This window comes from Rana temporaria, chromosome 5 (assembly GCF_905171775.1).
Source record: "Rana temporaria chromosome 5, aRanTem1.1, whole genome shotgun sequence".
Taxonomy (NCBI): domain Eukaryota; kingdom Metazoa; phylum Chordata; class Amphibia; order Anura; family Ranidae; genus Rana; species Rana temporaria.
In genome coordinates, this window is record NC_053493.1 from 400,548,799 (window position 1) to 400,559,935 (window position 11,137).

Consider the following 11,137-nt stretch of genomic DNA (forward strand, 5'->3'; position numbering starts at 1 on the left):
GAAAATTATACTATAAAAAAACAATGGGGCAGATCCACAGAGATCGGCACCCGCGCAGCGTATCAGAGATACGCTACGCCGCCGTACCTTACCTGGATTTAAATCGAATCCTGGAAGAATTTGCGCCGTAAGTTACGGCGGGGTAGTGTATCTCTGGCAGTGGAATTCAAATCGGAGATTAGGGGGCGTGTTTCATTTAAATGAAGCGCGTCCCCGCGCCGAATGAACTGCGCATGCTCCGTTTCTAAATTTCCCGCCGTGCATTGCGCTAAATGACGTCGCAACAACGTAATTTTTTTTAACTTAGACGTGAATTACGTCCATCCCGATTCACGGACGACTTACGCAAAAAAAAATATAAAATTCAAAATAAACGCTGGAACGACGGCCATACTTAACATGGCAAGTCTAACTATACGCCGCAAAACACCAGCTTGAACTATACGCCGTAAAAAGCCGACTAGAACGCCACCCAGCGGACGCCGAAGTATTGCATCTTAGATCCGAAAGGCGTATGAGGACGTACACCTGTCGGATCTAACCCAGATGCCGGCGTACTCGCTCTGTGGATCTGCCCCAATATGAGCAAATTATAAGTGTTAATTCAAACTTGCGGCCAGGCGGGTGTTAAAATTAGGCAGATGTCCTTCCCCTAAACAGCTTCTGCTAAGCAGGGCCTCTCTTTCCCTTCTCAGAAGGTTGGAAGCGTTGCTGTGGCTGGACTGTATAGTGTTTCCAGAGCCATTCAGTGGGGATTGCTGACTTGAGATGTAAGGAATTTCTGCTATGTACGTACTCATATAGGATAACACAGGAAGTGATTATACAGCCAAAGCCTACATGCTCTAAGTAACGCTATGGAAGAAAGAAAATTATTCTACGCACGCTACAACCACCATTCCAGCATAGATAATGAAACGCAAACCAGCGTGCAGACAGAAGAGAACCAAAAATGAAATATAGAACACTAAAGAGGTATCTCTCAAAAAACACACCACAAAAAAAAATATGTTACTATGAAACAACTTTATCAGAAGTTACAAATCACCATACAGCTGTATACCACATCATTGTTTTTCTTTTTTATGATTTTTTTGTCATTTTCAGATAGTATTACATCATTGTTACCGCTTGGCACCCTTCTTTGGTAGGACACAGGTGGCTATTGCTTTTAGATCAGGGGTCTCAAACTGGTGTCCCTCCAGCTGTTGCCAAACTACAAGTCCCATCATGCCTCTGCCTGTGGTAGTCATGCTTGTACCTGTCAGCCTTGCACTGAATAGGGACCTTTAGCACAGACTTTTCTTTCTTTTTTATTCCTAACCACTTAAGCCCCGGACCATTATGCAGCTAAAGGACCAGGCACCTTTTTGCGATTCGGCACTGCATCGCTTTAACTGACCATTGCGCGGTCGTGCGACGTGGCTCCCAAACAAAATTGATGTCCTTTTTTTCCCACAAATAGAGCTTTCTTTTGGTGGTAAAAAGTTAAAAATATTGCTTTTTTTTCTAAATTGTTGCTATTTTTTTGTTAATAGCGCACAAAATAAAAACCGCAGAGGTGATTAAATATCACCAAAAGAAAGCTCGATTTGTGGGGGAAAAAGGACGTCAATTTTGTTTGGATACAATGTTGCACGACCGCGCAATTGTCAGTTAAAGCGACACAGTGCCAAATCGCAAAAAATGGCCTGGTCATTGGGCAGCCAATTCTCCTGGACTGAATTTTTTTTTTTTTTTTTTTTTACACTACTTTATTTCAGGAGATTGCGCAGATTGATATTCACTTTATACAATAAATAGCGATGGTCCAAGGAAATGTAAATGGTCCCTTAGGGTAGGAGCTCATATTTAGCAGCTAGCTAAAAGTATTGATTGCTACACAGATTGTCTCATGGTGTAAGTTGCACAAGTTGCATGTAATAGCGATGGTGTACAACGCTGCAAATGTTACTAATCATTACTCAATGTTATTTTTTTTTAAATCACACCATAGAGAGCCATGCGTTTCATCTGTGCAGAGTTTCATCATCATTCCTAACTATTAAAGTGACACTAAATATTATCATTACTCTCCAAAATAATCACTTTTTAATCAATTTTTCATTAAATCAAATCCCATAGTCCTTAGCAGTGGCGGCTGGTGCTCAAAATTTTTGGGGGGGGCGCAAGCGGAAAAATAAAAAATAGAAAAAAATTGCAGCCTCACTGTGCCCATCAAATGCAGCCACTGTGCCATCAATTGTCACCACTGTGCCATACCATCAAACGCAGCCACTGTGCCATCAATTATCACCACTGTGCCATGCCATCAAATGCAGTCACTGTGCCATGCCATCAAACGCAGCCACTGTGCCATCAATTGTCACCACTGTGCCATACCATCAAACGCAGCCACTGTGCCATCAATTATCACCACTGTGCCATGCCATCAAATGCAGTCACTATGCCATCAATTCGCACCACTGTGCCATGCCATCAAACGCAGTCACAGTGCCATGCCATCAAACGCAGCCACTGTGCCATGCCATCAAACGCAGTCCCTGTGCCATGCCATCAAACACAGCCACTGTGCCATCAATTGTCACCACTGTGCCATGCCATCAAACGCAGCCACTGTGCCCCTCAATTGTCGCCACTGTGCCCTTTAATTGTCGCCACTATGCCCATTGTTGCCACTGTGCATGACACTGTGCCCTTTAATTGTTGCCACTGTGACCATTGTCACCATTGTGCCCATTGATGCCACTGTGCCCTTTGTCCCACTGTGCCCTTTGTCGCCACTGTGCCCATTGATGCCACTGTGCCCTTTGTCGCCACTGTGCCCGCTGTGCCATGTAAAATGCACTTACCTTTCTCCCTCCACGTCCCTCGATGTCTTCTCCCGCCTTGGTGACGCTTCAGCCAATCAGGTTACCGTTAACCAGAATCGGGGAACCTGATTGTCTGAGACGGTCGTCAGTCTTATCCAAGGAACGCACCCCCCGTACGTTCCGAGGATAAACATCCGGGAGACGAGGGCTGTATTCGGAAAGCCTATCATAGCCGCTGGCTCTGATAGGCACTTCCGCACAGCCAACCAGCTGCCGTTATTCAGGTGGTCGGCGCCCTATGTCCGGCTATCTGAATAGACCAGCGGCAGCTGGCAAAAATAACATACATTCATGCAATGCATGAATGTATGTTATTTCAGTGGCGCTGCAGAGCCAGAGGGGGCGGCGCTCCAGCGCCCTCCATAGATGGACCACCACTGGTCCTTAGATCATCTCAGGAGCTAGCAAAAGAGGGTGGCGACCTTCCTCCATACAGGGGGACCATGGAGAATGAGCGTAGCCACCCTCTAACAGGAGGTCACATGACTGCAGCAAAGAGAAGGAATTTGGAGGAGACTGAGAGCAATAGAATAGACTTTTTTTGAGTCAGGAATACATAGAATATATATCATTTTTTAAACCAGAGTTTGGTGTCACTTTATTTCAGGGGTCTCCAAACTAGCTAAACAAAGGGCCAGTTCAGACATTGAGTGGGCCAGACGGTGGCCAGTGGAAGTAGAAAATGTTCCATCATTGGTGTCAGTGGGAGGAATAGTGCCCCATCATTGGTATCAGTGGGAGGAATAGTGCCCCATCATTGGTATCAGTGGGAGGAATAGTGCCCCATTGTTGATGTCAGTGAGAGGAATAGTGCTCCATTGTTGGTATCAGTGGGAGAAATTGTGCCCCATTATTGGTGTCAATGGGAGGAATAGTGTCCCCATCATTGGTATCAGTGGGAGGAATAGTGCCCCATTGTTGGTGTCAAGGGTAGGAATAGTGTTTGCATCATTGGTGTCAGTGAGAGGAATAGTGCCCCATCATTGGTATCAGTGGGATGAATAGTGCCCCATTGTTGGTGTCAAGGGTAGGAATAGTGTTTGCATCATTGGTGTCAGTGAGAGGAATAGTGCCCCATCATTGGTATCAGTGGGAGGAATAGTGCCCCATTGTTGATGTCAGTGAGAGGAATAGTGCTCCATTGTTGGTATCAGTGGGAGGAATAGTGCCCCATTATTGATGTCAGTGAGAGGAATAGTGCTCCATTGTTGGTATCAGTGGGATGAATAGTGCCCCATTGTTGATGTCAGTGGGAGGAATAGTGCCCCATCGTTGGTGTCAGTGGGAGGAATAGTGCCCCCATCGCTGGTATCAGTGGGAGGAATAGTGCCCCATTGTTGATGTAAATGGGAGGAATAGTGCTCCATAATTGCTATCAGTGGGAGGAATAGTGTCCCATTATTGGTATTTGTAAGAGGAATAGTGTCCATTTGTTGGTGTCAGTGGAAGGAATAATGCCCCATCATTAAATAGTATTAGTAGAAGGAATAGTGCCCCATTGTTGGTGTCAGTGGGAGGAATAGTGCCCCATTGTTGGTGTCAGTGGGAGGAATAGTGCCCCATTGTTGGTGTCAGTGGGAGGAATAGTGCCCCATTGTTGGTGTCAGTGGGAGGAATAGTGCCCCATTGTTGGCAGACATTCGGCCCCCGGGCTGCAGTTTGGAGACCCCTTCTTTACCTCAATCAAATTAATGTGACTGCAGCCCACAAAAGCAAACGAGGGATAAGCAGATTTCCTTCCTAAGCTGATAATCCTAATCAGACACAATAAATACTCTACATAAGAACGATGACACAAACATTAGTGCCACTTACCTACCAGCAGGAAAAAGTTTCTAGTACCTCCGGTGAGTTGCAGGGTTTGTTCCTGGATGACTTTGGAATATTTAGCATTGAGGCGGACGGTTCTAATGGGTAAAGTAGAACAAGCGGGTCAGTTAGAGCCTCATCCCCGGAGTGAGCGGTGCAGGGGAGATGCAGGGGAGAGGCAGGGGAGATGCATATCCTTGTATCCTTGTATGCTGAGCTGTGGATGAGACTCTCCTGTAGAATGCTGGCTCTGTGATATCAGCCTATTATTATACAGCTGTGGGGAAGGCACTGCACTCTCTTGTTTCCTTTCAAACTCAGCCTGTGCCGTCAGTGGCTGTCAGGCAGAATGAGGTCACATTTCCTGTTACACTTCAGCTCTGATCAGAGGCATTCTCAGGGGCAGGCGGCCCAGACAGCAGCAACAGATGGAGCTGAATTGTACCGGACGACGCATGACGCCGTCCACCGACCTCCAAAATTGTTTTGCAATTACAACGTTCTCATTCCATTGTTCTCCGCTCCGCTCGGTGATTTTTATCATTGTGCATCACTTGCACACTGCAGCTTCAAAAAGCTCAGTACAGCTTTTTTTTTCTTTTTTTTTTTACTGAGCTAAAATACCGCCCATTAATTGTAATGTGCGTATGTACACAGGCGTGTAAACAAGCGCCGTGTATTCTTCAGTAAAAAAATAAATCTGCATTTTTAACCACGTAAGGACCGCCTCCTACACATATACATCGGCAGAATGGCACGGCTGGGCACATCCATGTACAGGTACGTCCTCTTTAAGTGCCCAGCCGTGGGTCGCGACCGCGGGACCCGCGATCGGTCCCCAGAGCTGAAGAACGGGGAGAGCTGTTTGTGTTCCCTAATTTAGGGACACACAATCAATGATGTCACACCTACAGCCACACACCCCTACAGTTAGAAACACAGATGAGGTCATACATAAGCCCTTCAGCGCCCCCTGTGGTTAACTCCCAAAACTGCAATTGTCATTTTCACAATAAACAATGCAATTTAAATGCATTTTTTGCTGTGAAAATGACAATGGTCCCAAAAATGTATCAAAATTGTCCGAAGTGTCCGCCATAATGTCACAGTCATGAAAAAAATTATAAAAATGCAATAAAACTATCCCCTATTTTGTAAACGCTATAAATTTTGTGTAAACCAACTGATAAACGCTTATTGCGATTTTTTTTTTACCAAAAATAGGTAGAAGAATACGTATCGGCCTAAACTGAGGAAAACATTTTTTTTTTTTTTATATTTTTGGGGGATATTTATTATAGCAAAAAGTAAAAAATATTGAATTTTTTTCAAAATTGTCGCTCTATTTTTGTTTATAGCACAAAAAAAACACCCCGCCAATTTTGTTTGGGAGCCACGTCGCACGACCACGCAATTGTCAGTTAAAGCGACGCAGTGCCGAATCGTAAAAACTGGCCGGGTCCTTTAGATGCCTAAAGGTCCGGGTCTTAAGTGGTTAAATAGTAATTTACACCTTATGCACACAAATGCTCATTTGCTCATTATACAGAACGAAAATGCGCTAAAATGCGTGCAAATACAATGGAACCTTGGTTTACGAGTAACGCGGTTAACGAGCGTTTTGAAAGACGAGCAACTTCTTTTTTTTTTTTATTCTGACTCGGTTTGCGAGTGTTGTCTCGAAACACGAGCAGAATTCAAGCTAATGGGGTGTGCAGTACCAAATTTGGCCAGAGGTGCGAGGGGGCGCTGGTGACACTCGGACCGGTTCTGAGCCGTTCAGAAAATGTCAGGGACGTACTGCCCGCTTCAGAAGGCGTGTGCCTATGCGCAAGTCACAGACAACGCTCACGAATGTGCGCATGCGCGCGCACGTTCGACGCGCTTTGGCGCCCAACGGCCTGTAAAAGACGCTCATGGGGTACTGTTCCCTGCGGTTTGATCTGCTTCTGTTACCTGTGTTCCTGACTCTGTGCCTGTATCCTGTTACTGTGTTTGACCTCGCTCTTGTCTCAAGTCCTGACCCTGGCTTGTTTGGCCCTGCTCAGTTACCTGTCTGATCACCTGTTGCCAAGACGCAGCCTGGACTCTGACTACTCTCTGCCTGCCGTTTATGCTATTTACCCTGATGTGTATGACCTGACTTGTTTGACTCCGCTCCTGCATCCGCTGCTCTGCATACCTACACCTGCTGATCTGCATCCGCTGCTCTGCATACCTGCACCTGCTGATCTGCATCCGCTGCTCCCTGCACCAGCTGTTCCAGCTCCCACTTGGATTCAGCAGGCACCCTTACCTCGCCGCGCTCTTACCACCACTGTCCACACTTTAGTGGTCTCCGAGCCAGGGTTGTTTCCCTCTGCACGTCAGGCTCACACCTAAGGTACGTGATTGAAATACTCTGAATCACTCGGTAATACACGGAAACACTCAGAGTGTTTCCGAGCCTTTCCGAGATCAGCCGAGCTGTCTCAGAGTGTTTCTGAGGCTCTCCGGTGCCCCCCCCACCTCTGGCCACATGCAGTATTGCATGCCATAGAAGTCAATGTGGAACAAAATATCTTTGTTTCCATTGACTTCTATGGGGAAAATCGCTTTGATATGCAAGTACTTTGGATTACAAGAATTCTCCTGGAACGGATTATACTCATAATCTGAGGTTCCACTGTACAATATAAAAAAAACACCTGAAATTACGTCTTAAAAAGTAGATGCTAACACAGGTGTATTATGTGGAAGAGGCCTTTAAGGGGTTGTAAAGACTGAAGGTTTTCTATCCTAATGCATTTTATGCATTAACCACTTAACCCCCGGACCATATTGCTGGTCAAAGACCAGAGCACTTTTTGCGATTCGGCACTGCGTCGCTTAAACTGACAATTGCGCGGTCGTGCGACCTGGCTCCCAAACAAAATTGGCGTCCTTTTTCCCCCACAAATAGAGCTTTTATTTGGTGGTATTTGATCACCTCTGCGGTTTTTAGTTTTTGCACTATAAACAAAAATAGAGCGCCAATTTTTTAACAAAATGAATATTTTTTACTTTTTGCTTTAATAAATATCCCCAAAAAATATATAAAAAAACATTTTTTTTCCTCAGTTTAGGCCGATACGTATTCTTCTACCTATTTTTTGTAAAAAAAAAATCGCAATAAGCGTTTATTGATTGGTTTGCGCAAAAGTTATAGCGTTTACAAGATAGGGGGTATTTTTATGGCATTTTTATTAATATTTTTTTTTACTAGTAATGGCGGCGATCAGCGATTTTTTTTTTCGGTACTGCGACATTATGGCGGACACTTCGGACACTTTTGACACATTTTTGGGACCATTGTCATTTTTATAGCGATCAGTGCTATAAAAATGCATTGGATTACTATAAAAATGCCACTGGCAGTGAAGGGGTAACACTAGGGGGCGGGGAAGGGGTTATGTATGTTCCCTGGGTGTGTTCTAACTGTAGGGGGGGTGGCCTCACTACGGGAAATCACTGATCATCTGTACATACATTGTATGAACAGAAGATCAGCATTTCTCTCCTTGACAGGACCGGGAGCTGTGTGTTTACACACACAGCTCCCGGTCCTCGCTCTATAACGAGCGATCGCGTGTGCCCGGCGGCGAGCCCCTATTGGCTGCTGGGCGAGGTGACGTATAGCTACATGCTCTCGCCCAGCAGAGCCGACCTGCTGCCATATAACTGCGGTGGCTGGTCGGCAAGCAGTTAAGATTAGGGTTGTCCTGATACCGGTACTAGTATCGATATTGGTACCGATACCGAGCATTTGCGCGAGTACCTGTACTTGCACAAAAGCTCCCGGTGCCTAATCCGATACCAGGGAGAGGCGGCGTTGCTGCACGCAACCGGAAGTCAGCAGACAGCGAGGGCAGAGTGAAGGGTGAGTCTTCAACAGCAGTGGAACTGGTTAAGCTGGCAGGGGTGCAGGGTGCAGCCGCATTTTCCATAAGGTTTGGTGACTGGAGCCGTCACATTCGGTAACGATCCGTTCCATGTCTCCGCCAGTGGTTGAACATCCCGACGCCCATCTTGTACACCTTGCACTCGGCCGCAGTAAGCCAGCAGTGAACTTTCAAATAGTGTACCAAAACTTCTGAATTTCGGAATTGTGGTGCGTTTTTAGAAAGCACACTAAACCTGCAGGATAAATAAGAAGTCTATGGCTCGGTGCAGCTAACCTGCAGGAACGTTGCAGGTGCATTGTGGTGCACCCACGCAGGGCCGATCCGCCCTATAGGCTCACTATGCAAGCCCCTTATGGCCCCGCAAAGCTGTGGAGGGCCCCCCAAATTACTAGAGGCCCCCGCCTGGTGAGAAGTAATTTTCGGCCCCTCACCCCACTTCTCAACTTGCTGGCTGCATGGGAGAAGAGGTAAGAAGTCAGCACCCCCCTCTTCTCACTTTAATGTAAGATGGCATCTGCGACAACAGAACCCCCACTTCTAAACTTAAATATTTAATGTGACATGTCACTGTTGGCAGCGCCCACCCCCTTCTCAACTTTAATGTGACATGTCATTTCGCTTAGGGCCCCAGGGAGGTCAGGATCGGCACTGCACCCGCGGGTCAGTGTGAAAGTAGCCTTATAGTTGTTAACCCATAAGTGCTAATATGCCTATTGCAAAAGTGCAGTGTTCAGGGCCGTCTTAATAGCATCATGGGCCCATGGGCAAAGTAATGCTCTGGGGCCCCTACAATGGAGACAGTGCAGGTAAACAGATATCAAGTAGGTAGGAGGCAGACAAGTGGAGCATCTCCTTTTGGGTGAAGCTCCGCATTAACTACATGAACAATCATTCCGTACAGCAAAGAAACAGTGGTAAAAAACTACATACATAAAGTAACAAAGCTGTCCTTTGCATATAATATATCTGCTAGATTGATGCCTCCCCAGCAATATGGCCCCTCTACACCCCAGATATCCCCCCAGCACTCTGACCTCTCTACACCCCAGATATCCCCCCAGCACTCTGACTTCTCTACACCCCAGATATCCCCCCAGCACTCTGACCCTCTCCACCCCAGATATCCCCCCAGCACTCTGACCCCTTTATACCCCAGATATTCCCCCAGCACTCTGACCCCTCTACACCCCAGATAGCCTCCGAGCACTCTGACCTCTCTACACCCCAGATATCCCCCCAGCCCTCTGACCCCTCTACACCCCAGATAGCCTCCGAGCACTCTGACCCCTCTACACCCCAGATATCCCCCCAGCACTCTGACCCCTCTACACCCCAGATATCCCCCCAGCACTCTGACCCCTCTACACCCCAGATAGCCTCCGAGCACTCTGACCCCTCTACACCCCAGATAGCCTCCGAGCACTCTGACCTCTCTACACCCCAGATATCCCCCCAGCACTCTGACCCCTCTACACCCCAGATAGCCTCCGAGCACTCTGGCCCCTCTACACCCCAGATATCCCCCCAGCACTCTGACCTCTCTACACCCCAGATAGCCTCCGAGTACTCTGACCCCTTTATACCCCAGATATTCCCCCAGCACTCTGACCCCTCTACACCCCAGATAGCCTCCGAGCACTCAAGCCCCTCTACACCCCAGATATCCCCCCAGCACTCTGACCCCTCTACACCCCAGATATCCTCCCAGCACTCTGACCTCTCTACACCCCAGATATCCTCCGAGTCCTCTTCCACATTTGGATAAGGAAAGCAGTCCTGCCTGTAATTATATCAGTACGTCGCCACTCCAGCCCACCGAACGGCATACAGCCTGGGATCTCCTCAGTAGAAGTGGGGACCCAGTAAGTCACTGGGGCCCCTTGGTAGCGTCAGTTGCTCCAGGCCAGGAGGGCCCAAAGTCGGGAACTCGGCGTAGCACGCAACCCCAGGCCAGGCGACCCCAGGCCAGGTAGTGGTGGGGCCCGTGATGTGCGATCTCCCTAAAGGTGGGTGCCGCACCCGGAACCAGGAACCCACGAAGAACCCAGAACAACGGCCTCCGCCACAGAAATACCCCTCCCCAGCATGCCCTGTGAGGGAAAACTCCTCCAATTGGCTGCTGGGAAGAAGCGGCTCCGCCTGGACCCCCTCTGGCGCCAACTGCCACCCAGAGATGGAACCACCTCCCTGGAACGCAGGCTGACCCACAGAACAATCCAGATTTGGCGACAGCCAAATTTAACAAAAATCAAGAATGAGAGCAACATAACTGTCCCATTCCCCACTAAATTTACCATAGCGTCCTTCTGAAGGTAAAGGGGCGCTACATATTTTTGGGGGATATTTATTATGGTAAAGTAATGGTAAGTAAAAAATATAATTTTTTTAAAAAATTGTCGCTCTATTTTTGTTTATAGCAAAAAAAATAAAAACTGCATGTAGCGCTACCCCTGCAGGAGCCGCTGTTTGATTCAGGATCGGCTTTCTAAGTTACCTTCTTGACTTGGTCTAGGGGGTGACTTCTGTGAGTGT

At 47.4% G+C, this 11,137-nt stretch overlaps 1 protein-coding gene across 2 annotated transcripts in view; it reads right to left on the minus strand.

The window, feature by feature from the left end:
* Window positions 1-5,048, minus strand: part of TMEM71 (transmembrane protein 71) — a 45,572-nt gene extending 40,524 nt beyond the window's left edge. Inside the window, exon 1 of one of the 2 annotated variants that reach the window (XM_040354985.1) lies at window positions 4,693-5,048. The gene's annotated coding sequence lies outside the window, so the exon portion shown is untranslated. Of the gene's footprint in view, window positions 1-4,688 lie in introns of both variants that reach the window. The other variant, XM_040354984.1, reaches the window with a different exon arrangement.
* Window positions 5,049-11,137: the final 6,089 nt, after the last annotated feature.